General features: G+C 37.2%; 1 long non-coding RNA gene across 2 annotated transcripts; it reads right to left on the reverse strand.

Annotated features, from left to right (window-relative positions):
* Positions 1-41: 41 nt before the first annotated feature.
* On the reverse strand, positions 42-4769 carry LOC147524711 (uncharacterized). 2 transcript variants are annotated; one of them, XR_015220446.1, is made up of 5 exons: positions 4289-4769; positions 3891-4043; positions 3025-3171; positions 1785-1905; positions 42-1054 (listed from the first exon to the last, which is right to left on the reverse strand). It is a non-coding gene; the product is annotated as an uncharacterized LOC147524711 (long non-coding RNA). The 2 variants fall into 2 exon arrangements; XR_015220443.1 differs by having other exon boundaries at positions 3021-3171.
* Between the last annotated feature and the right edge of the window lie 21712 nt (positions 4770-26481).

The following is a 26481-nucleotide window of genomic DNA, read 5'->3' on the forward strand; positions in this document are numbered from 1 at the left end:
AACCGAGATATATCGGATATATCGGTTTTTTTGGTGACTAGTCCAAACTATTTAAAATATTAGAAATATCGGATATATAATATCGGAAATATCATAAATATATTGGAAATATCGGATTTATATTTAAAAATGGTAAAAAAGTCAATTGATATATATCGATTATATCAGAAATATTGATTATATCGGCGATATAAAGTTTTATATCGAAAATTTTGATATATTTCGGAAAAAAAAGGATTCAATATTCGGTAGATATATGTCGAAAATATCAATATCGGTGTACCAATTTACCAAAATATATCAGCGAGATATCGGATATTTCGGCGATATTTTGGGCCATGGTTTAAAGTGATTGCAATAGCATTATATTGTTCAAATTCTCTTAACCTGTTGTTGGTCCCTGTTACTCGGTAATTATCGTTACGTGAGTGAGCAGCAAGTTGTCTTTCAAAGGGGTTAAACAAGGTGTTGGGACAATTCTCAACTAATTTCTTTTTCGTATTAATCTTCTTCGCCATCTTTACTTTGCCTTTTACAAGTGGCTAATGTGTTTGCTCAACAAGTATCAAGTATGACTCAGTAATGTCTTGATTCTAACTTTGTGACAGGAGAACTGTTTACTCGCGACCTTAACTAGTCCAAACTCACGACCTTAACTAGTCCAAATAATAGGATAAGTTCATGCTTATATAAAAGACCGACAGGGAACAGAAGATGACAAGATATTCAAGTCTTCAGCTCAGCTCAATATATTTGTTAATAAAGTTCCATTACCAGCATTGTTAACCTAATGCCTAATAATGCTTTTCAACATAGGCTTAATATACGGAGAGTTTAACTTGAGTCATCTAATCAAGTGCTGCACCAAATACAATACAAGATAGCAAGGATACCAAGCACTCAAAACTGAGAAAGATTACTCACATCCACATCCTACTGCCCTCGACAAAAGAGAGGGGACACGCACCAACTGCATCAAAATTAGATAGGTCTAGCACTTTCTTTTCTGCGAGATTATCCGACTTGGGAATTTGAACTCATGTAGACTACCTGTCTACAATATCAAGAAGTTTTATAACGTAGAGTATAAAAATTTGACGGAAGAGCAGTAAGACCAGATGAGAACAATAGATCTTTATTGCCATTTTCTGAGCGCTGAACATTTTTCTAATCCTATGGTCCTATGGGAACGTCTTGACTGTTCATATTATGCCATATTTTTTTGTCTTCAATATTATTTCCTACAGATACAGTAAGGTTGAACACAAGTACAACTCTCCATCTTCATTTGGTCAGCGAATGCATTGGAATTTGGAAGAAAGCTAATCACACTCTTCCAGAACACGATGCTCAAGCAAAAGGAAGAGGGTGCATTTTTTGCAAAAGAAGGTGCACTTGATTGAAGAAGACAAAGGAAACAAAGACGGTGATGTTATCTGAAGCTTGCATGGAATGTCATGAATTAGAACAGAGCAGGGGAGTTCAAAATCAAGATATCCACAGCCTGACTGGTGTCAAGGCTGCTCTTAAGCTGATGCCAGAATACTACACCTCAGTTATATGCAATGGGACAACCATTAACACCAGAACGGAAATTTGACAGGTGAGGTCAGCACTCAGCATATAGGAAAAGCAAATATTGCCTACTAAAAAAAAGCTTTTGCCAACCTCTCAAGAACATTCTCAGTTAATACCTTCTCTTACAGGCTGTTGCTTTACACCTAGCATGCAACTAATGTTAAACAGGCTAGGTATCAATGTTCAAGAGCTATCAGACTCTATACCTGAGCAGGAGGCATGAAGTAATGGAAGCACACTCTGCTAGTGGAAGATTCAGTGTCAAGACTGCCTATCATGCATAAGAACTCTTCGAATGAAACCAGCATGGCACCAGTTCTTGACTCCCTGAGATCACCAAGAGCACATCCCAGAATTACTGCACTATGCTTGAAAATAATGCAAGGGGACTCCAAACAGATGGTAATGTGAAAACAATATTGGGATTCAAGTAGCTTCTAGATGCTTCCAATGTAACGAAAACAATGACACATTTTCTTTGACTGCACTCTAACAGAAAGACTCTGGACTGCTGCAGCACATTGGTACAGTGAGACCAAGACAATTCACTCAGTTGCAGATTTGATTAACTTCGGCGAATTTTGAAGCACACTTTTCAAAGATCTTTGAAGAGCTTGTGCAGTGCAGTATCAGGTTTGGTCAGCATACTTAAGAATATGAACATGTTATAAGAGCAAAGAGAGCATATTTCACTAAAAAACCATGTATGCAATAAGGAATCAATCAGGATATATTATGTGCAGGATATATTCACTGTTAGAAGACATAATTTTACTATGATGTCTATCAAGGTAAGAAAAGCACCTAAAACTCTAATATGATGGTGCAACCAATGGCAACCCGGCAAGGTACTGCAGTTCGGGGTTCAGTTTATAGAGATCGTGTTGGTTACAGTTCTTGGGGTCTGTATAGGATAGTAGGAGGTGCGGGTGTGCTAACAAAGTGTGAGTGAGAGTCTCAAGACCATACGGATAAAGGATGGAAATGCCTCTGAGGAAACAAAGAAACAAATTCAAGAGCGCAAAAGGCATATTATGAGGTCAGGCGTTATGAAAAGTCATGGCAAGATGAAAAAAGATCAAAAGATGATCAAGTATCATTCAGAAAACCAAGTCATGGCGCGAGGTAATCTTTGTATCCTTCCATGTGCAAACGATGGAACTACTCTAGCTCATTGAAACAAGTTATGGAGTGATAGCTTACCACCATTTTTTTGTAGGCTTGAAAATCCTGATTTAACATATTATAGATTTGTCAACTAATGTTTGTAATGGAAGGTGACTAAAAGCTTCGTATGTACTTGTCAATTAACTAGATCTAGGAAACTACCTATTTTTTGTCTATTTAATATAAAATCGCTCTCAAGTTAAAAGAATGGAAAGAACACAATGCTCGAAACCAGATAGATGATAATACATAGTAATAATGGAATAAAGGTGTACCTACTTCAATGAATCTCTGGCACTTGAGAGAATTCTAGTTTTCCTATAGCCGTTCAACTTGCTGCCATCGGCATTGCATGATATTAGCTTTCTTAAAATCCGCCTCAGACAAGTTGTTTCACACTTTCACCCTAACCATTTCCTGTATATACTAGAAAATAAAAGAAGAGATGGAACAAAAGAAATAAGTATCATTAGAGTATCTTACCAAATTTTCACTGGTCTAAGATTTCAGATTTTCAGGATTCTATGTTATTTTTCGTTTTCTGGACCTGAGCTTTGAATAGTCAAACATTGAATCCCCAAAACCTGAACTGTGAAAAAAACTAGAAAATATTTGGTTGATACATTGGAAACAATTTTTGGAGCTTATTCCAAGGTAAACTAACTTATTGAAGAGCATTAAAATGTGGTTCTTAACGAATGTATTTCCTCAAATCTTCAAATCATATCACAGAATAACTTGATCCGCTAATTGGCCGAAGAAAATTTGCAGCAGGTAAACTAATATCGGTCCAAACTCCGAAGTGTTTGTTCTACCCTCCCTGTTTACATCACCAAAACCATGGTAGTTCATAAGTATATTATGTACGTCCACATAGAAGCAACATAATTGAAACTCCTTTGCTCTAATGATAAGCCACCAGTACGTGAAAGCCTCTCCGACTTATTAATAGGATTATCTGGTTTGCTTAACCTAAGGGACTAAGGATGAGAAACCATTCCTGGCTAAATAAAGCCTGCACGTGTAAGATGGCTTACCTAGTCTCTCTCTGATCAAAACTTTAAAAAGTGCTCATCAGTTCAGAAACATAATTATACTGAAATTGGAAAGAAGAAATCTATGATATTACCCAGAAGACGGCTTACTTTTTGAAATGCCTCTACCACAAGCCTCAGTCTGGAAGCAAGCAACAGACTTCAATGATAGTACATAAGTACTGAATAATGGAGTCGATATGAAGTCCCCTAGCATAATCTGTGCAGTCCCTCTAAGGTAATCACTGCCCTCAACAGAGAAACCTGTTAGATGGACAACAATGTGGTCTCATTCCAACCGAATATATAATGTGAACAATGACAAGATATCATTAAACATATAAGGAACAGAAACTGCATATAGTCAATTCAAAACTCAAAAAATGAAAAAACTAAAATGGCCATTGCATTGGTACCATCTCCTCGCAACAGTTAGCTTCTTTGCATTTCCATTAATACATCACACCAAAATAACAGGTAAAATTTTACATTAAAGAAAAGATATTTACAAATCCAGGTACTTCAGATATGTAGAACCTCAGTTCATGGCAGCACGCCCTTGTTTGGTAGGCAGTTTCTTCGAACTATCTTTAATATCCTTCAACTGGAAATAATGAGGAGCTATTTCCCCCAGCCACTCTGGTTTTATCTCCGTGACATGTCTCATGTATTCCTTACTAGTAAGCACCAGCTCATGGTAAACAACTCACTTGGGAAACAACTGAGCCAAGCCAGAACTAGGGTGAATGTGAGCAATCTGGTGTCTTTTGCCAATTGTATAAGCTCCACTTTTTTGTAGCCTTGCATAGTGGGGGAAAAATCCTGACGTAATGGCCTTCTTGATTGATTCCAGATCATTTATATTTGAACTACTTTCAATTTCAACTCTCTCCAACAACCCCTCAAGTTGATCCATGATATCTCTTAGAATGCACAGTTTTGGCCACTTATCTATTTTAATGTCTCTTCTTTGCTTGGGACAAGCAAAATGCTGTTTGGGAGTAGTGTGATAAGCACCCAAAACTGTATTATAAAAACCTGTAGAGATATAACATTTCGGTCAATTTTGTGCTTAATAATCATGAAATAATCGCATATTCGTGCTTTTTGCAGGTTGGAACAACTAATGTAAAAATTATGATAAATCAAGCATTTAAGCACGGAATAGGGAGTATACACATGCCTTCCGATCAAGCCCATGTGAAGCCCAACAAATCCGGACTAAAGCCCAAAGACTCAAATAGTACAGAATCCAGTCAGAAACGGGATTACGTGCACAGAAGCGTCAAACTTCCGAAGCTCATATCTCTTGAACCAGGACTCCGAATGCGACGAGTGAGCTGCTCCGACGATCAGTGCGACGAACTCTACGCATAGGTGGGAAGTTGTAAAAATGTCAAAAGACCGGACTGCCACTGGACACTGAACGTGGACCCACTAGGTGGGCCCATAAGATTTGATGAGTCATCATACAAGTCAAGACAAAGGTGCAAATTTGACACCTTGCATGAAGTTAATGAGTTGGTTGGATTTATGTGATGATTATCTAAAAAAATAAAAGGTGTCAAATAGGGGTTAGTTGTGGATAAGTGAAAAATAAATGAGAGGAGAGTGTTTCACGTGGGAGAAGAGAAAAAGGCTCTCTTATGTAAATGAGGGAGGATTTTGGGAGTTGGCTAGCTTTTACTTCCTTGACTTTTACTTTTCATTTACTTCCATGCCTTTACTTTTAGTTTTTAGTTTTTAGTTTTAAGAAAAAAAAGCTTGTAACTTGTTAATGGAGGACTACACCTTCTAGTTCTTGAATAAAAACTTCTGTTTTCTTTAGGTAATTAGTTGGCTTTGTATTCATTTCTTCTTTCTATCTCTTTTTACTTATCTTACTTGTAGTTTTAATCAAATCCTAGAATCATGAGCTAAAACTCTCCCAAGGGGAGGGTTAATGATGCTCATGTGAGGATCAAGCTACAAATTTAGGATTCGAAAATCACTACTTAAAAGACTTAGGTTCTATTTTTCATCCTGTCCCAAAATGATAGAGATTGACAAATATCTGATCAATTGTTGTAAAGTAGAACTAGGAGTTGGAATGATATTTCAGAGATGAAATATCATTTCAATTCTACATGCTAGCATGATATGTTTAGAGATAGGTATATTATGTTAAGGATTTGAGATGGTAGTGACCTGTTTCTAAAAGACTTGTAGCTAGGCCTTGCATGAGTAGGATTAATCCTTCCCTATCTTTCTCTTTCTTTCATTTAACTATAAACAAACTTACAAATTTTAGATAACTTGTGTAAAAAAAAATCTATCTATCAAATCCTTCTCACTCAGTTCTCTAAGGTGTAGATTTCAGTTGTGATCATTTAGATTCTTGTCTTAGAAGTTGGAACGAAATCCCTACTCGAACTAGATTGACATTCTAAAAGAAAAACAGTGAGTAAGGAATTATTGAGTTTTAACACGTAGTAAGTCAACTTCTAAAAACACTGAAAAGTGCTAAGATCAAATGGCGCCGCCATTCTAAAGACCCAAGGACTGTGCTTGCAAACCGAATTGCTCCAAGGGAAACCCCCACGCCATCCTTTCATATATTTCTTTTTCTTATGTTTTCTTAGTTTTTTTAAATTTCCCCGCATTTTTTTGCTCTTGATAAACATTCGGTTTTGGTTGTAATGACATGTTCCAAATGCTAGGACACGAAACTAGGCTACAACAATCACTAAGCTTCTTGTGAAACATTTGGTCCATTGTGCACGCTTATTTTATTTGGTGGACTTATGGGAAGCTTGCGGGTTCCAAATTTTAAATATTTTTGCATGCTTCACATGTATGTAGTTATTATGTTGTAGTTAATGGACTATATTTTATGTATTAGGTTAAGTAATATGCATGAATCATGTGAATACTTTGTGAATATATATATATATCGCGGTTAACTGGTCATGAATTACATATTAATGTATATATACATACAAATGGTACTGTTTTGCATGGTTATATATATATATATATATATATATATATATATATATATATATATATATAAGTCACATGTTTAGCATATATATTACCGAATGAGTGGTTATTTGCATGTTAGCATATATAACTTAGGAGTTATACATAGTAATTAGGGTGTGTTTTGGTATTTTGGCCATAACTTTGGCTACGGTTCTCTAAATCACGCGTGTGAGCTCAATTCGGAAAGATCTCGACGGCGCGCATGCTGTCACCACCGAGCTGGTGGAGGTCATTTTTGGGGTCAAAATCAGCTGTTTTCCCCTCCAAAATCATCATTTTAGAAAATAATGTTGTTTAATAAGTCGATTTTATCATGAAAGAGGAGAATATTCCAACGAGGGTTAAAATCTGAGTTGGGTAAGTTGTTTTTAAACCCTAAGGGGTGAAGCTGCTCTCTATATGACACTTGCAATCTCAATGAGTATTGACGAAATCAAATTATTATGCAATACAAAAGTCGTATTTTAGTCTAGGTAAAATACGTTGCTTGTTTAGTTTACGTTTTCACATTTTAGTATATATATGCGTACGTATAATATTTTCACATGCTACCATATCTAAATACGTATGAGTAATTCAAATTTGCCTGTAACTGTAGATATACGTCTACGCAATATCGATTTACAAATTAGCGTACATATACGTATTACTGATGTATATTTGCCTGTAAGTATGGAAATATTTATCGATGATACAACCTTGCCTATTCGTATAGCTATACGTATGAGTAAAGTATCTTCACATGCTACTGCATCTAGTATAGTATGAGTAAATCGTATTTGTATGTTTGTATTTTCACCCTTGCATAAATCGTTAAAAAAAAAAAAAAAAAAAAAAAAAAAAAAAAACGACCTTGCATAAATTTTAATTCCATAACTCTTAAGAATATTCCAACGGTGTCTAGGAAACTTGACAGATTGAGGTTACTTAATTAGAACCGTGCTTGCACGGAAAGCCTCCTTCATATCTCTCTTGTGACCTAGCTGTTGGTTTATGCACACGTATTCCTAGTTTCACTGCTACGTTAGTAGCAACTTAGGCCTACGTTGTTCAACTCTAATGATTGAACATAATCCTAAATTCAAGTAATAATAAGTTCCTTCTGTCAATTAGATCTAAGTTTATGCTTGCATGAGATTAAGGTCTGGTTCTACTAAAGAATTTGAACATACTTATCGTAGGAGAAAATACGATAAGCAGTTGCGTAAGTTATCACCTCCACAAAGTTCTTCATCTATTAATCAACAAGATTCCTTGTCACATTTTCCGTCATTCATTATGGTTGAAGAAAATCCAGCAGCTGAGAAGCCCCTTTCGGACTTCTATACAGCCTTATAGGAAGGACCTTCTTCTTGCATCAAACGTTTTTAGTTTGTTACCTATGTATCATGGTTTGGATCATGAAAAACCGTACAATCATCTTTGTAGGCTTCAACAAGTAGCCACAACATTTCACCATCCAGCCGTCTCTAAGGAACAACTCTTGCTTCGGCTGTTTCCATTCACTTTAGCGGATAAAGCGTCAATTTGGCTAGCAGGACAACAGCCACAATCCATAGACACATGGAATAAACTTGTTCAAGCTTTCATGCTTCAATTTTACACTTTCGAAGAAAACTCTAAAATGCTTGAAAAAAATTCAATTCTTTTGTCAAAATCCTCATGAATCCTTTACGGAAGCATGGAGTCGCTTTACTGATCTTCTTTTAGAATGTCCTCATCACCAACTAGACAAAGCTGTCCTTGTTCGTTCATTCTTTAATGGACTTTCTGATCATCAAAAAGAAACTCTTGATATAATGAACGGCGGTTGCTTCATGGACAAAGGAGCTACTGAAGCATATACTTTTCTTGACAAACAAGCGAAAAAAGGTACACATTGGGGTAACACTGATTCTTTTAGGTCATCTAAGGATAATGTTACAAAAGCTACGTCTATTTTTGAGGTAAAACCCGATCCCGAGTTGAAAAAACTGATAGAAACCCTCACTAAAAAAGTAGATGCTCTTGCAGTTCAAGTAAACGATCAACTTCCACAACAGGCCATGAACGTTAACACTTCCCCATGTGTTCTATGTCTTAGTCCAGACCATCTTGATGCTTATTGTCCCTTGTTACATGCTACCCCTACCCAAACACCGGAGGAGGCATGTGCATTCAACATTCCTAATGGACCATGGAGACAACATCCAAATTTAAACGGCCATAACCGAATAACCAACAAATGGCTCCTCCGGGTTTTATAAATCCACCTGTTTGACCAATCAACAATTTTATTCCATACCGCCAAGGAAATAATCAGCAATACCAACAAAGTCAAAATCAATTTCAAAGTAATTCAAATGCTAACTATCAAAACAACCGCAGCCTTGTTCCAAACAATCCAAATTAAGCTATAATCAACAACTTCTCAAAGAATAATCGTGAACTAGTAACTGTTGCACAACCTATGCCTCTTGCTACTGAGAGGACAAGCGAGATGTTCTTCGCTTACATGAACCAACAATCACAAATCCTAACGTCTATCCAACAATCAATTCAACAATTAGCGCAAGACAAGAGCCAGAAAGGCGTGTTTCCTGCCCAAGCAGTTCCGAACCCTAAGCCAGCAAACACTGCCTTTGAACTCACCAATATACCTGGTACAAGTACTCCAACCCAAGGTGAGGTGAATGCAATCACTACTCTTCGATCTGGGAAAACCGTTGATAATCAAATCCGTATGCCAGATGATCAAACAAAAGATACCGGAGGTTCCAAGGAATCTGTTTCAGATAATGAACCTAAAATGGAAACACCAAGTTCAACAACGTCACAATCTAAAAAATTGGGAAACGAACAGGTGGATCCTTATGCCAAATTCCGCCCTAAGGCACCATTTCCTGCCTGTTTGGCAAAGAATAAACCGGATGAAAACTTTGATGAAATTAAGGAAACCTTTAAAAATTTGACAATAAACTTACCTTTTCTCGATGCCTTAAAGCAATTACCAAAACATGCAAAAAATTTGAAAGACATGTGCACCACAAAAAGAAGAACAAATGTGCCTCAACAGGCTTTCCTTACTGAACAGTTTCCGTCCATCACTGAATACAATGGTATAGTAAAATACAAGGACCCCGGTAGACCAACAGTTCCATGCACATTAGGTGATAAGTATACGACTACGACATTACTAGACCTAGGAGCTAGTGTGAACTTACTTCCTTATTACTTATTCAAACAACTAGGTATACATGAGCTTAAACCTACCACAATGACTTTACAATTAGCCGATCGATCCATTAAGCATCCGAAAGGCATTGTGGAAAATGTCCTTGTAAAAGTCCAAGATTTCTTTTATCCCGTAGATTTTGTCATTTTGGATACAGAAGTTGCCTGTGACTCCATTCCTATCATATTAGGGCGACCATTCCTCGCAACTGCTAATGCGCTCATAAACTGTAGGGATTGGTCCATGACCATGTCTTTCGGAAATCTTTCGGTCGAGGTTAATGTGTTCAAGTTGATGAAACAAATTCCAGAGAATGATATTGATGGTGAGATTAACATGATTGACACTCTCGTACAAGAATATTTCACAAACTCTTTTCCTGAAGATGAAGTACACCAATTCCATTCTTTTGGCGGTTCTGAATTTGATGTTGATGATTATTCAAAGGAGGTACATGAGTTTTTAGAATCAATACCACCAATTAACTCTACTACCGTCCTATCAAGCGACTTGGACGAACATAAATCTGTTTTCTCTTTGGAAGACGACATTCCTAAAGAATCTTTAATACCCACTCCTCCCACCCCTGACTTAAAGCCTATTCCTTCGGACTTAAAATACGTACAATTATATCCAGATGGTAGTCACCCAATTATCATATCATCACAATTGACTGCTGATCAGGAATCACGTTCAATTAAGGTCATTCAAGAACACCGTTCTGCTATTAGATGGTCTCTCGATGACATTAAAGGCATTGACCCTAATGTGTGCACTCATCGCATACATCTTGAAGAGAATGCCAAGACATCACGTGAACCGCAACGTCGTCTAAATCCAACCATGAAGGATGTGGTACGGGAAGAAATTTTAAGGTTACTTGATGCAGGTATTATTTACCCCATCTCAGATATTGTTTGGGTAAGTCCAGTCCATTTTGTTCCCAAGAAGTCTGGAATTACAGTTATGCGAAATGATAAAGATGAATGCATATCCGCTCGCATTCCAGTGAAGTGGCGAATATGCATTGACTATCGAAAACTTAATGCAGTCACTCGTAAGGATCATTTTCCACTCCCATTCATTGGCCAGATGCTTAAACGGTTAGTGGGTCATGCATTTTACTGTTTTCTTGATGGCTATTTAGGATATTTTCAAATCGTCATAGATCCTGTTGACCAAGAAAAAACAACGTTCACCTACCCTTTTGGTACTTTTGCATATAAATGAATGCCATTTGGCCTTTGCAATGCACCCGGTACATTCCAACGCTGTATGCTTAATATTTTCAGTGATATGGTTGAACGTTTTATGGAAGTCTTCATGGACGATTTCTCATTATATGGTAATTCTTTTGATAATTGTTTATCAAATCTTGAAAAGGTTTTAGTACGTTGTGAAAAGAAAAATCTTGTTCTTAATTGGGAAAAATGCCATTTTATGGTTACAAAAGGAATAGTACTAGGTCATATTGTTTCGAAGGACGGAATCGAAGTTGATAAAGCAAAGATTGAAAAAATTGCTTCCTTGCCTATACCAACTTCAGTTCGCGAAATACGTGCATTTTTAGAACACGCAGGGTTCTATAGGAAATTTATTCAAGATTTCTCAAAGGTTGCCCGACCTTTAACAAATCTCTTACTTAAAGATGTCGTATTTGACTTCACTTTCGATTGCAAACAAGCTTTGGAGACCTTAAAGTCCGCCCTGACTACAGCTCTGATAATTCAACCACCTGATTGGTCTAAACCTTTTGAATTAATGTGTGACGCGAGTGACTACGCTATTGGAGCTATCTTAGGGCAACGCCTAGAGAACAAGCCAATTGTCATTTACTATGCTAGTAAAACTCTTAAAGATGCTCAACGTAACTATACCACCACTGAAAAAGAATTTCTAGCAGTTGTATATGCTATGGATAAGTTTCGTCCTTACCTAGTTGGTTCTTCTACAATAGTCTACACTGACCATGTGGCGCTGCGTTATCTATTAGCAAAGAAAGATGCCAAACAGAGGTTGATCCGATGGATCCTCCTTTTGCAAGAGTTTACTCTAGAAATTAGAGATAAAAAGGTTGCGAAGAACGGGTAGCGCACCATTTATCATGACTTCGTTAATGATGTCAATAATGAGGCCGAACCAATCTGCGCTTCATTTCCAGATGAACATTTGTATTCCGTTTTTTCATCTCCTTGGTATGCTGATATAGTAAACTACCTAGTTACCGAGGAGGTCCCTTCATCTTGGACTCGAACGGACTGGAAGAAGTTCTTATCCACTGTGAAATTTTATTTTTGGGATGATCCCTATCTCTTCAAGTATTGTTCCGACCAACTGATACGCCGTTACATTCCCGACTGGGAACATAATGACGTGTTATCCTTTTGCCATGAACAATCTTGTGGTGGTCATTTCAGTGGTAAGAAAACTGCAGCCAAGGTCCTATAATGTGGATTTTATTGGCCAACGCTATTTAAAGATGCACACGAGCATTGCAAAGCATGCAACCGCTGTCAGCAGCTAGGACGCATTACTCAACGCAATATGATGTCCCTAAATCCAATTTTAATTGTAGAAATTTTTGATGTATGGGGCATCGACTTTATGGGTCCTTTTCCAAATAGCCATGGCTTCCTATACATACTAGTAGCTGTTGACTATGTGTCAAAATGGATTGAAGCGTTGGCATGTCGTGTGAATGATCATAAAACGGTCGTATTTTTTGTAAAGGAACATATTTTATCTCGATTTGGCGTTCCCAAAGCTATAATTAGTGATGGGGGAAAACTTTTCTGTAATAAATTTTTTGAATCATTAGTAAAGAAATATGGAGTTACTCACAAAGTGGCAACTCCGTATCATCCTCAGACCAGTGGCCAAGTAGAAGTCTCTAATAGAGAGATTAAATCAATTTTAGAAAAGACAGTTAATCCATCTAGAAAAGACTGGTCTCTTCGATTATCTGATGCCTTGTGGGCATATAGAACAACTTTTAAGACACCTATAGGCATGTCCCCTTACCGCCTCGTTTTTGGTAAACCTTGTCATCTTCTAGTTGAACTCGAGCATCGTGCTCTATGGGCTATCAAAAGCCTAAATTATAATACCGATGCGGCAGGCGAGAAGCGAAAATTACAATTAAATGAGCTTGAAGAGATTCGGAGTGATGCCTATGATCTCTCGAAATCCTATAAAGCCAACATGAAAAAAGTGCATGATAAGCACATATTAAGAAAAGAATTCAAAATTGGTCAAAAAATTTTATTGTACAACTCGAGATTACACATTTTTCTAGGAAAACTAAAAACTCGATGGTCTGGTCCTTTCACTGTCTCTGCTGTCACCCCTTATGGGGCTATCTCTTTGAAAAATGTAAACGATGACAGCGAATTTTAAGTAAATGGCCAACGCCTTAAATATTATCATGAGTTGCGTTCTCCAGATGCCGAAAAGACTCTTCTCAAAGATCCAGTCTACAAAGACTAAAGATTCGCTGGTGTATTTCTTTCCAGGTGTTTAAAACAAGGAAAGTACACCATTAGGGTAGCCGGGACCTCTTCTATTTTCTTCTCTCAAAACTCCTAGAGTGTGTGGTTGCAAGCGCCGGAACCTTAGTCCACAAAAACTCTATTTCAGAACTGAGTATAAATGCCTTCTGTTCATCGAGCAAACGTGCCTTCTGGTAAACAATGGGTACCAAAAATTTCCAAGCCTTCCTTCTCTTCCCTTTTCTATTCTCTTCCTCGCGAACTCCAGCTCATCATTTGGTGTAAATCTCACCCATCTCGAATAGGTAATGGTCGCAGTACTTTTGCTCGAAAGCGACGTGCGCGAAGGATGGGGTGGTGTATGAATTGTCAAACACCTTTCTGTCCAGGTCTTGATTTACTATCCGATATGAGCCGGTATAAGGTATATTATTGTCTGACACCAGCTCAGCAGGATAAACTTCGTCGTCGTCCCGTTGCTCCCAGAGGGTGGGATTCGTCTTGAGGATCTGACGTTAAAAGACTCACATTCGTCTTGAGGATCTGACGTTAAAAGACTCCACATGTATATACTCGTGTATTTTATTTTCACCTTTGCATTGTGCACAAAGAGAGTCGTGATGAACAACATCGGATAGTCCCACGTTCGCACAGGCAATGGATTTCACCAGGCCAACCCCGAATAGTTTTCTATTTGATGACAGTTCGGTGGTTTTGAGCTATACCATATGTACTAATGGTAATATTATTATTAGACCATTGCACATTGGTCGGGGATGGTACCGGCCCCGAACCCTAGGCCCCAAAATATAAAGGTTAAGCCACAATCGGGCTGATTGGGTTCGCCCAGAGCCGACATGACAGCTTGTTACCCGATTTTCTTGTAATGATTTTCTTCTTGTAGTCCGGTGTTGTTGTCACGTTCTTTTGTATAATGACACATACATCTTCCCTTGTACATTTCCACGTTCATCTCCACTTGTACATTTGTATATAAAAAATAAAAATAAATAAATAAAATAATAAATAATAAATAAATAATAAATAAATAAATAAAATAATAATAAAAAAAGGGTTGAAGGTGCCTTCTTCATATTCCAGTGGATGGCATTTTTAATGCCGATAATTTTAGCATTCGATTCGTTTAATTTGGAATTGAAACGAATCGAAATTCCGCGTTTGAAATTTTGGGACATAAGGGAAATTTCCGGAATTCATTTGGGCTTAGACCAAAAATTAGAACCGACCCAAATCACGTGTCTGGTCACAAAACCCAAATATTATCGTAATTATTACAAGCCACAAACGGTCAGATATCCAAAACGGTCAAATTTTTGCCTATAAATTCCGACACTCCTCATCACCCTTCACTCACCTCATTCTCTCACTATCCAAAGCTTAATCTTCACATATTATCTTTTCATTCAAAACAATGGATCCGATCGAGCGATTGGAAAAGGAGCAACGTGAATGGGCTGTCACAGTATTCGTGATAACAGTATTTCGACACTCCTCATCACCCTTCACTCACCTCATTCTCTCACTATCCAAAGCTTAATCTTCACATATTATCTTTTCATTCAAAACAATGGATCCGATCGAGCGATTGGAAAAGGAGCAACGTGAATGGGCTGTCACAGTATTCGTGATAACAGTATTTGTCATTATTCTACTGTTGATCATGCATAACTTCATCCGGAATATCTAGATCTATGTAACCTCAATATCTCTTTCCCTTTGTCGCTTTGTATATTACTATGGTGTGTTAAATAATTCTCAACCATTTGTACGGGTTACGTATTAAATGGAGGAGCATCCTATTTAATAAATGGTGTATATTAGTTGTATTTTTACCTTATCATAAACATAAAATAGTTATCAAAACCATAACAAATAAGAAAAATCAATAACACAATAAAATAAATCAAACTCAACTTATTGTTTTAAGAGAAGATCTCGCACGCTACACGGTACGCCTAACATTTGTCACGCACGCAGCTCGATTATTCTATCCATCTTCTATTATTGAGGTATGATCATAAATTTTGAAATTACGTGTAGGTCTAACTGCCCTGTGAAACTTTCCTCCGTATTCTCTATCATTTTAAGACCTTATTAATTGTTTTTGGACACCTGACATGAAAAGACATACTATGGATACCCATAGTTGTACATAATTAGGGATACCAACATCACATGTTTCACTTGTAAGTCGAGATCTAGATGCACTTGGCATCCTGATTCGTACTAGTTCCTATATTTGCTATAAATCTCTTCCTTTCAGCCATTCTCATTTCACAGTTTCTACACTATCCTTCCATCAATTATCCTTCCAAATGAATCAACCAAGAAAGATAGTACCCGAGAAGAACTACTTGAATTTTTTTTATGATGGCCGATTTTCTCCTTTTTATGACACAGAAATTGTACGTCGAGGATGGATGCCTCTTCTATATCATGCAGAAGCAGCCTATTCCAGATATTTGGTCTTGATGTTCTACCAATTTAGCGGACCTGAAAATGGAAAATTATGTTTCCATGCCTATGGACAACGTTTTGAATTAACTAAGGAAATTATCTCCGACATACTTCAAATTCCAATGAATGACTCGGGGTTCGATCTTTCAGAGTCCCCATTTAATTTCGTCAAAAAGTTACTACGGGCCACCGTATCTCATGGTGAAGTCGGAAATAAAAATCACGTTGTTCTTCAACGCTCTTCGAAACAAAATCAACGAGCTGTGATCCACTGGTTGGGACACAATGTGGTGATCCACTGGTTGGGACACAATGTGGTGGGTACGTCACACCAATATGAAGTCACCAAGCCTCAACTACACCTACTTTGGATTATGCAGAATCAAATAGATGATTTTTGTATAATCCAACACCTCTTGAACGCAATCACCAGAAGAACAAAAAGGTTAGCACCTTTGCCTACTTTAGTCACGAAAATTATGATGCGTTGGGGTTATCCAAATAGGTTTCTCGAAATACCTCTTCAAAGAGCATTTGTTACTATACTTCACAAAGACTGTGGGGTGGTTCTTGGGCGCGGATACTCGCCGGATGAAATGGATGGCCAAAACTCAAACTCTGCACATTTCTTTGATGAAAATGCCATGCAGAACATTTTTAATCCCATGGAAGGTATTCAATTTCTTCATCAAGGAATGAGGGAACTCCACGCACGTCAGGAAATCATCATCAAAAGTCTTATGGATTTCCAAGAACGTCAAGCGATGCATGATGTTGATCAAGAGGCACTATTGGAAACTCACTCTCAGTCATTAGAAAATCACACTCTTCTAATAGAGAATCAAACTACGATCTTTGGCAACCAGGGGAACCTTCAAATCCAGCTTAGCCAACAAATTAATGAACTGAATAGTGTTGTCCACAATCTACATTCGTATCACCATCCTTATCATCATTCTGAACCATAAAAAAAAAAAAAAAAAAAAAGGTTGCGTTCTTTTTACAAAACTCAACTTTCCCCAAAATAAATAAAATAAAATTATTATTATTAAGTGTTTCGTCGTGTGCTCCTTTAATTAAATTTTTTGTTATCTTTGTATCTTCTTTTGTAAGAAATGCCTACTAGGATTGTCATATTTCAAGTTGTGATAATAACAATTTTAACGTGTTTTTTTAAACTTGATTACAGGAGGTTTTATCTTCTTGCATACTCATTCCTCTATCCAGTCAATTTTTCTTGGACATATTTCTTCTCATATCTTTCCCCATCACTCCACTCCATCAAACATGGCATCTTCATCGAATGTAGCATCTTCATCAAACAGGACACCTCCGAAACTCATCCCTGAGCAATCATTTCAGGCCATGATGGATTCCAATACTTATGGACTTCATTTCCGTGATTGCATTACTAACATCGGGTGGTCTTCCCTTGTTATTAAGCCGACCAAACTTATTCTCCAAGTTTGGCGGCCTACTTTTATGCTAATATGGAAGATACACCAAAGATTCAACGCTTTGCTCATGGCTTTTTCTTAGATGGATTCACAATCAAAGTTGGTGGCACAAACCATGTTTTTCAGAGGCAACACTTGCCCCGACTTTAGATCTTCCATATCACGAAATTTCCACAACAACATGGCCATACATTTATCACAACTCTACTCGTCCCTTTTCATGGCTTGCTTTTCGCGCGGCATCTGGTGACCGGAGGGTCTTGAAATTAAAGATGAAGGAACTAAACTTGGCGGATGGCGGACATCACCATTCCCTTAGCCCGGCATGACCATGAACATGGGAACTGCGATGTTGTTTGTCCTTCTTAACATCATGGGAGATTGGCATTTTTCTATCGCCAATGATGCTGCATGTGTAGTCTTCAATGCGCTTGCTCGAGGTCATACATTCTTTGATATCTTAAACTGTGTTATCTCCAATTTGAAACGAGCTTGTACTTTTCGGGATCAGTATATACTTTTACCTGTAACTGCTTGCCGAATTATGAAGACACATTTCCCACAGTTTTCAGCTACTTTTCATGACTGGGTCAAAGTAGATTCTATGTGCCCATCAAACAAGATAATTCGTTCATTAAGGTTTAGGCAATGGAAACGTCCTGCACGATACTTGAGACATGTTCGTTGTTATCCAAATGATGATAAGATGATGAAGCATTTGAACGAATCTGGTGAACAAGAATGGGCCACCATTTGGGAATACGTTATCTTTTGGCGCGATACTAAGGAAATGCATTTCACTGAAGAAGATGCCAGACCTTCACCACATCCTGGATGGTAAACTTGAGTAGGGAATTGTACATATATCTAACTGTATATAGTTGTATATAGTGTGCTCTTGTTTTTCTTTTTTTTTTTTTTTATATAATATATTATGTTACCACTTTTACGTTCCGGCAATCCGACTCTAATTTTGTTCCGCGGTTATCGAAATAATATCCGTTCTTTATCTATTAGTCTTTGAAATAGAAATAGATAAAGAACGGAATTACCCGATAACCGCGGAACAAAATTAGAGCTGATTGCCGAACGTAAAGTTGTATTAGGCAACTTGCAGTCTGTATGTAGTCTTTGAAATAGAAATAGATAAAGAACGGAATTACCCGATAACCGTGAACAAAATTAGAACTGGATTCTTTGGAACGAAAAGTTGTATTAGGCAACTTGTAGTCAGATATAGTCTGTATATAGTTTCTTAAATATATATATATATATATATATATATATATATATATATATATATATATATATATATATATATATATAGGCAACTTGTAACTTGTAGTCCTATATATAGTTTATATTTTCTTGTTAGTAAATGTAATTAGTGACAAGGTCTTGTTTCTTTTTCAATGATGAAAATTATCTAGAAGTCTCACATTAGCATTCGAATTATGATTCGTTTTTAAGAAACTTAAGCTAATATGTACGCAATAGTTTTTACATCTTTTCATGAATATTCATGCACTGAGTATCATTGATTGTACATGACAGTAAGTTTATGGAACCCACGGTTAGTCTACTTAAACTATCAATCCTGTGAGAATCTAACCAAAAGCCTCGATATGAGTGATTTGTGAGTAATGACACAAAGGAGTAGTTTTTCCGAATAGAGAAAATCACGCATCGACTTACTTGATCACCATCCGAACCCTAGGCGAGAATTTAAGCATTCTTTGGATCGACATAGCTATAAATTATTACCTGTTACAAATTTTACCGCTAGTCACTCCACTGAACCTTTCACTTTCACCAAAAATTCCTTACCTATATATTAACCCCAAATAAAAGAACCTACCTAAATGATGAGTATGAGAAATAGGACGAAATGTAGAAAAATAAAAGAAGACTTGTTCCAAATAAAAGTTAGTTACCTGCTTCAAAAAAATAAAAAAAAAAATAAAAAGCGGAATCATGTTTCTTAAGCCATGAAAAAAAAATGAAATAAGTACAAAGGCTTAAGAGCAAGGTAGGAAAAACTTCGGAGGGGGAAAAGAAAAAAGGATTTTTCGAGTGTAAATATCTTGAAGACCTTATTCTCTCATACTTATCATTTTTGATCTTCCACTTCCATTTCTTTCTACATTATCACCTAAGCCCCATAATACCTAATAAAGACCTCTAGCTCAATTAGGAGTAGGATGGTGTGATAATAAGTAGTAGATGTGATTGATCGACCTCGGCTCCTCTGACTGTCATCGAGTATGTGAGGAAAAGTGTGCCCACTGCACACTGGAGTTAACAAAACCTGAGTGGGAAAATTATGAGCAAATTTGTATTTCGACACATACATGTGAGAACCCATTTAGGTACGCTCTCCAAAGGATCCAGAAACAGCCCTGCTTGTGCAATTCAATGTAAATTCACTGTATGCATACTCATATGTAGATGTTTTAATTATTGTATGCATATTAACTTGAGTTTCGAAAGAATTAATCCTCGTTCCCCGCTAAGGAGATGTATAGATATCTGAGATTAATTTAGGAAACAAGCTTTTGTTCTTGAAGTCGTTGTAGTATAAATGAAGTTTGTGAGTATCTTCTCTGGAAAACTCTCACGAGGCTATAACTCGTCCACTAGGGAATTCCTAGTGGTTTAAGGCCTTGTTGCATATGGTCAATGCAACCACACTCTGCAAAACGAGACTTAGCTTAGAATGGACTTAGCTTAGAATGCACAGTTTTGGCCACTTATCTATTTTAATGTCTCTTCTTTGCTTGAGGACAAGCAAAATGCTGTTTGGGAGTAGTGTGATAAGCACCCAAAATTGTATTATAAAAACCTATAGAGACATAACATTTCGGTCAATTTTGTGCTTAATAATCATGAAATAATCGCATATTCGTGCTTTTTGCAGGTTGGAACAACTAATGTAAAAATTATGATAAAGCCAGCATTTAAGCACGGAATAGGGAGTATACACATGCCTTCCGATCAAGCCCATGTGAAGCCCAAGAAATCCAGACTAAAGCCCAAAGACTCAAATAGTACAGAATCCAGTCAGAAACGGGATTACGTGCATAGAAGCGTCAAACTTCCGAAGCTCATATCTCTTGAACCAGGACTCCGAATGTGACAAGTGAGCTGCTCTGACGATCAGTGCGATGAACTCTACGTATAGGCGAGAAGTTGTAAAAATGCCAAAAGACCGGACTGCCACTGGACACTGCACGTGGACCCACTAGGCGGGCCTATAAGATTTGATGAGTCATCATGCAAGTCAAGACAAAGGTGCAAATAATTGGTGCAAATTTGACACCTTGCATAAAGTTAATGAGTTGGTTGGATTTAGGTGATGATTATCTAAAAATATGAAAGGTGTCAAATGAGGGTTAGTTGTGGATAAGTGAAAAATAAATGAGAGGAGAGTGTTTCACGTGGGAGAAGAGAAAAAGGCTCTCTTATGTAAAGGGGGGCGGATTTTGGGAGTTGGCTAGCTTTTACTTCCTTGACTTTTACTTTTCATTTACTTCCATGTCTTTACTTTTAGTGTTTAGTTTTTAGTTTTAAGAGAAAAAGCTTGTAACTTGTTAATGGAGGACTACACCTTCTAGTTCTTGAATAAAAACTTCTGTTTTCTTCAGGTAATTAGTTGGCTTTGTATTCATTTATTCTTTCTATCTCTTTTTACTTATCTTACTTGTAGTTTTAATCAAATCCTAGGATCATGAGCTAAAACTCTCCCAAGGGGAGGGTTAATGATGCTCATGTGAGGATCAGGCTACAAATTTAGGATTCGAAAACCACTACTTAAAAGACTTAGGTTCTATTTTTCATCCTGTCCTAAAATGACAGAGATTGACAAATATCTGATCAATTGTTGTAAAGTAGAACTAGGAGTTGGAATGATATTTCAGAGATGAAATATCATTCCAACTCCTACATGCTAGCATGATATGTTTAGAGATAGGTATATTATGTTAGGGATTTGAGATGGTAGTGACCTGTTTCTAAAAGACTTGTAGCTAGGCCTTGCATGAGTAGGATTAATCCTTCCTTATCTTTCTCTCTCTTTCATTTAACTATAAACAAACTTACAAATTTTAGATAACTTGTGTAAAAAAAAATCTATCTATCAAATCCTTCTCACTTAGTTCTCCAAGGTGTAGATTTCAGTTGTGATCATTTAGATTCTTGTCTTAGAAGTTGGAACGAAATCCCTACTCGAACTAGATTGACATTCTAAAAGAAAAACAGTGAGTAAGGAATTATTGAGTTTTAGCACGTAGTAAGTCAACTTCTAAAAACACTAAAAAGTGCTAAGATCAGTAGGCAAAGGGGCTGCTCCACTTCTGGTATGAGTAATCGAATTCCAGAGATACTAGATTATGCAAAAATCGTTTTGTTTAGTCTGTAACACCCAGAGTAGGTGGAGAAGAGTTTTGTTTATTTAAGATGTTTTGGTGTTGCCAACGACATTGTTTGCCAACCAATGGACCACAGCTAGTTGATTTTTTCTAAGGACTTGTGATGAACAATATGAAGTTTGTCGTGGAATTCACCATACCGAATTGTTGCTAGCATGAGTTGTTGCACAGTTTCAAAAGGGGTTTCTTGAAGATGAACTTTAGGATTTGTCATTGGAATTTGAACGACCTTAGAAATGAGTTCCCGAGTTAATTCACGTTGCCTACCATTCCTTAGGAAAAAGAATTTACAGTTATGAAAGTTGCTATGTTCGTAGAACATCATAACCAACTCTCAGGAAAACGTTATTTGTGAATGATGCAAAAGAGGCACCCAACCTCGATGTATTATTTTAGTGTTGAAAAAGGTATGAAATAAACCTTCAAGAAAATTTCTTTCAAAATCTTGCTCGGGCACTATTACTCGCCTATTAGCCATGGAAAGTAGAAAATAAATAGAAGGATGGATATGATGGAATGAAAGGGAGGTGGTTGTAAGAAAGAGTCTTGCAACCAAGATATAAGTAGACGTGGATGAGAATGGGAGTAAGTTGTGAAATCCGGATTATGTGGGGAAGGTCAAGACAAAAAGCAAAGAATACATGTGTTTTTGCCTGAATACTTTGACGTGGCATTCACGTGAAAGTGAGTAGTTTTCAAAGTGGGTCTTTTAACGTCAGATTCCCAAGACGAAGAAGAAATTGTGCAAAAATATTAGAAAATACAGAGGAAGGTGTCACAATGAAGTTGGACCAACACGTATTTTCTACCTTGGATCTCATAAAATAGGTCGTTTAACATCAAATCCCTAAGATGGTGATCGAGGTTTTCTTACTGAGGTAGAACATATGGAGGAAGATTTCACAGGGTAGTTAGACCAACACACATATTCTAACCCCCGAAATTGAAAGTTGTGGAGAGCTGAAAGGGTCGCGTGTGCTACTGAAATAGTGGCGCACGCGACTTGAGTTGAGGAATATCGTGTATATATATTTATTATTTTTTTTTTATGGGTTTTTGAGTTTTTGATTTTTATGATTTATAATGAGGTTATTTGATTTTTTGGTTTATGAGCAGGGAAAAATACAACTAATACACACACAAGAATATATACATTGATAACGTCTCAAAATAATTCGTACCTTGTACAAATTATTGAGGAATTATTACAAACATCACACATATGTACAACAAGAGATAAAAGAAAGAATATTACATGGATCTAGAGTTCATTAACTAGGTAACAACATGACAACAGTAAAAAGTGTAAACTAGAAAACCATTTTTGCATCTTCAATGTCTTGTTTATACATGCGCTCCAATGGTTCCATAAAATCTAATTGGGAATATGAATGGAGATTAGGAGGAAGTATTTGTGGTGAAAAATCCTAAATTTATAGGAGAGAAGAGAGAGACGTTGGGGTGTCTGTTTTTAGACTGTTAAGATGAACGTTGGAGACGATCGTTATCAGGCCGTTAAGATGACCGTTATCATGCCGTTGAGATGACCGTTATCATGCCATTAAGACGACCGTTATCAGGCCGTTGAGATGACCGTTATCAGACGGATGTTAACTAACAATCGTTAACGGTTTTTTTTTAAGTGGAAATTTTATTGAAACTGATAAGGAATTTTACAAATAATTAGGACAAGCGTGCAACAAGCTGCACCGCAAGTCCTTTCTGAATAGCAAATCCTATTCTTCTAAAAACAAACTCGTTAGAACTAGCTGTCATAACGTTACTGTCCATAACTTTATGAAGTCTCTTGAGAAGCTCAACAGACTGTTGTTCCAAGAAACCGAAAGTGTCGAAACTAAACGTAATGAAACAATGCTGGTTAGTCGTGCAAGCTTCCTCATGCTTCTCCATCTTCCCTGTCGCTGCTCTCTTAGCTGCTTCTCCCACCTCAAAGACTCCATTCCCAAGCCCTACCAATGGAGAGGCTCCAGTTACATCAACACATGCGTGCCTCCCCTCAGACCAACTGTAGATCAATACATTCCCAGGCCAAAGTGTAGATCTTCCCTCATTCGGATCAGTAAGAAAATTCACAGGAGCCTCCTTCTTCAGTTGTACCCCAGCCCTCCAAAATGCATCACATAAAATATCTCTGACATGATCATGTCGATATTTGAAACCTAGAAAATATTGACAATGTGCTGCATGGTCCCCGAAAGCATCTAGTCTACTATTTTTGCAAACAGGGCATAGACCACCATCAGAGTACAAAGGAATATTGAGACGGTACCGGAGAATAGAACGATACTCTACTGGCGACATACGTTGTCCAAGTCCTTCCATCGGAATAGCAAGTAGGAAATCCTTTACGTGTTCTGACTGCAAACATCTAATGACTGCTTTCTGACGAGCAGATAACTGAAACTCCTTCTCAAGATCAGCAACAATCTTATCGTAGAACACTTCCGCCAAAACTTTTTGTGGTTTTAAGAGGACAGTAGTATTCACAACCAGAGAATTAAGGTCAAGACCGGGTAGACAGAGACTCAATGCACTGCTAGCAACATCAAGAATCGCATCAACAGGCATTGGCCCACAACTCCTAAGAATGTGGTTCTGAAGCTCAGAAGTCTAACAACGGGAGGCTATGAAAACAAAAGTAGAGACATCAGAGGCACAATAGATACCTAACCCACCAAGATGAAATGGGAGTGTCGATAAACTCCACTGCTGATAAGTGCTCAAAAAGTGCTATTTAACCCTCGATTATGCCTCTTGTTTAGCCATCTTAGTGGACTAATAGTGTTTATAAGTTGTGTTTTAAGATTCTACAGGTGAAAAAGAGAGTTTTGTAGAATATTAGAGAAAATGGGGTAAAATGAAGCAATTCGGAGCATTAAGGATCACATGGGAGGCCCGTGGACAATCATGGAGAAGGCCAAGGAATTGGAGCTGTTAAAGATGCAACTTGGACCTATTTTAAAGTCTATTTGGAAGCCCAAGGCCAAAGGATTCGTTGTTTGGACCAAAGCCCGCAAAAGAGGATAGAAGGATAGAGCGAAAAAATGAAAAATCGGCTTATGCATCTGGGACGCATGTATCGAGCGTCCAGACGCATTGAGTGCATCTGGGACGCATAAATCGAGCGTCCAGACACATTGATTAAGTATGGGATGCATGAATAATGCGTCCAGACGCATGAATCGACACTATAGCCAATTCCTTCTCAGTTTTGAAGACGAAGTCAGACTCTGGAAGAAGTCTATTTGTATTAGGAAACAAATGACGGTTTGGAATGCTTCTAGAGCTCATTGTAACCCCTATAAATGGAGGACCTAAGTGCCTCATGTAATGGGCCAATTCACTTATATTCTTGTCTCCAGAACTTGAGGCAGAGAGAGATTAATAATAAAAGATCGGTTTTAACTAGCTTAGTCTTAATAAATTAGTCTTTCTAGTCTTATGTTCTTCAACTCTTCTTCTTCTCGTTCTTCGTGTTCTTCTTTCTATATGGAAGGCTAATCTTCTCCTTCAAGGGAGGAGATGAAGCCGGTGCTTAAGGTTTAACGATTCTTCTGGTTTATGGTGTTCTTCAATCAGGTTAGTTCTTTATGTTTTTAGTTATTAGTTCCATTGCCCACACCAGGGGATGGAAGTATAGATTAAGGTTTTTATTTATTACAATTGAATATCATGCTAGTTTAGGGTTTTATTTATTGCAATTGAATATTTGCTAGTAACATGCTTTTATTTATTGCAATTGAATATAATGCTAGGATAGAGTTTTATTTATTGTAATTGAATATTATACTATTATTCTCTACTTTTCTTCTAATTGTGTAGTGTTTTAGAGTAAGGGAAGTATTCCTTGTGTTTGCCTTAGATGGTGATTCATTGAATAGCTGCCCAAGCTCACATAAAAGGAAAGAAGATACTAGTAACATGAACATAGGAACAACCTTAAGTAGAGTTAATTGTTTAACGATGTTTCACCCAAAAAGGCATCGACACTCGCTCGATTGCCCGATTGTAGTCTACTTGGAGAACAACATGAAGCAAAAGGTTATTGAATCAAAAGCATTGGTGGATTTGAATCTCTTGAATCTATCTCTCTCATATTCTCTCCCTATTTCCAATTCTTAGTTTTAGTATAAGTTTAGTTTAGTTTAGTTTAACATTAGAATCTACAATATCTATAATAATAGTTTTTAATCCCTCAAACCCCCTTTCCAATCCTGTCCTTCATATAAACATACACTTAAAAGTGGAACGATACCCTACTTATCCTTTACTCATTGAGGGATAATTAGGTTTTGATACGCTTCTCTTTTGTTCAACGACCATACCACATCTCACACACAAATCAGTTACTAGAAAATCAGTTACTAGAAAATCAGCTTAAAGAAATTTTGGAAAATCAACAGAATCTAGAAACTGAAATGAGTCTTCTAAAGCAGAAAGTGAACCATATTGATAAGGAGAATTGCACTGTTGAAGCTTCTTCTACACCATCATTGTCTAAACGAGAGAAGTATGTGAACCAGTCTACTGCCCACCCTGAGCGTAGTCAGCCAGACATCCATTATCATCACTGTGGTGGTAAAGGGCACATCA

The sequence above is a fragment of the Coptis chinensis genome, chromosome 1, assembly GCF_015680905.1.
Source record: "Coptis chinensis isolate HL-2020 chromosome 1, ASM1568090v1, whole genome shotgun sequence".
In the NCBI taxonomy this organism is placed as follows: Eukaryota; Viridiplantae; Streptophyta; class Magnoliopsida; order Ranunculales; family Ranunculaceae; genus Coptis; species Coptis chinensis.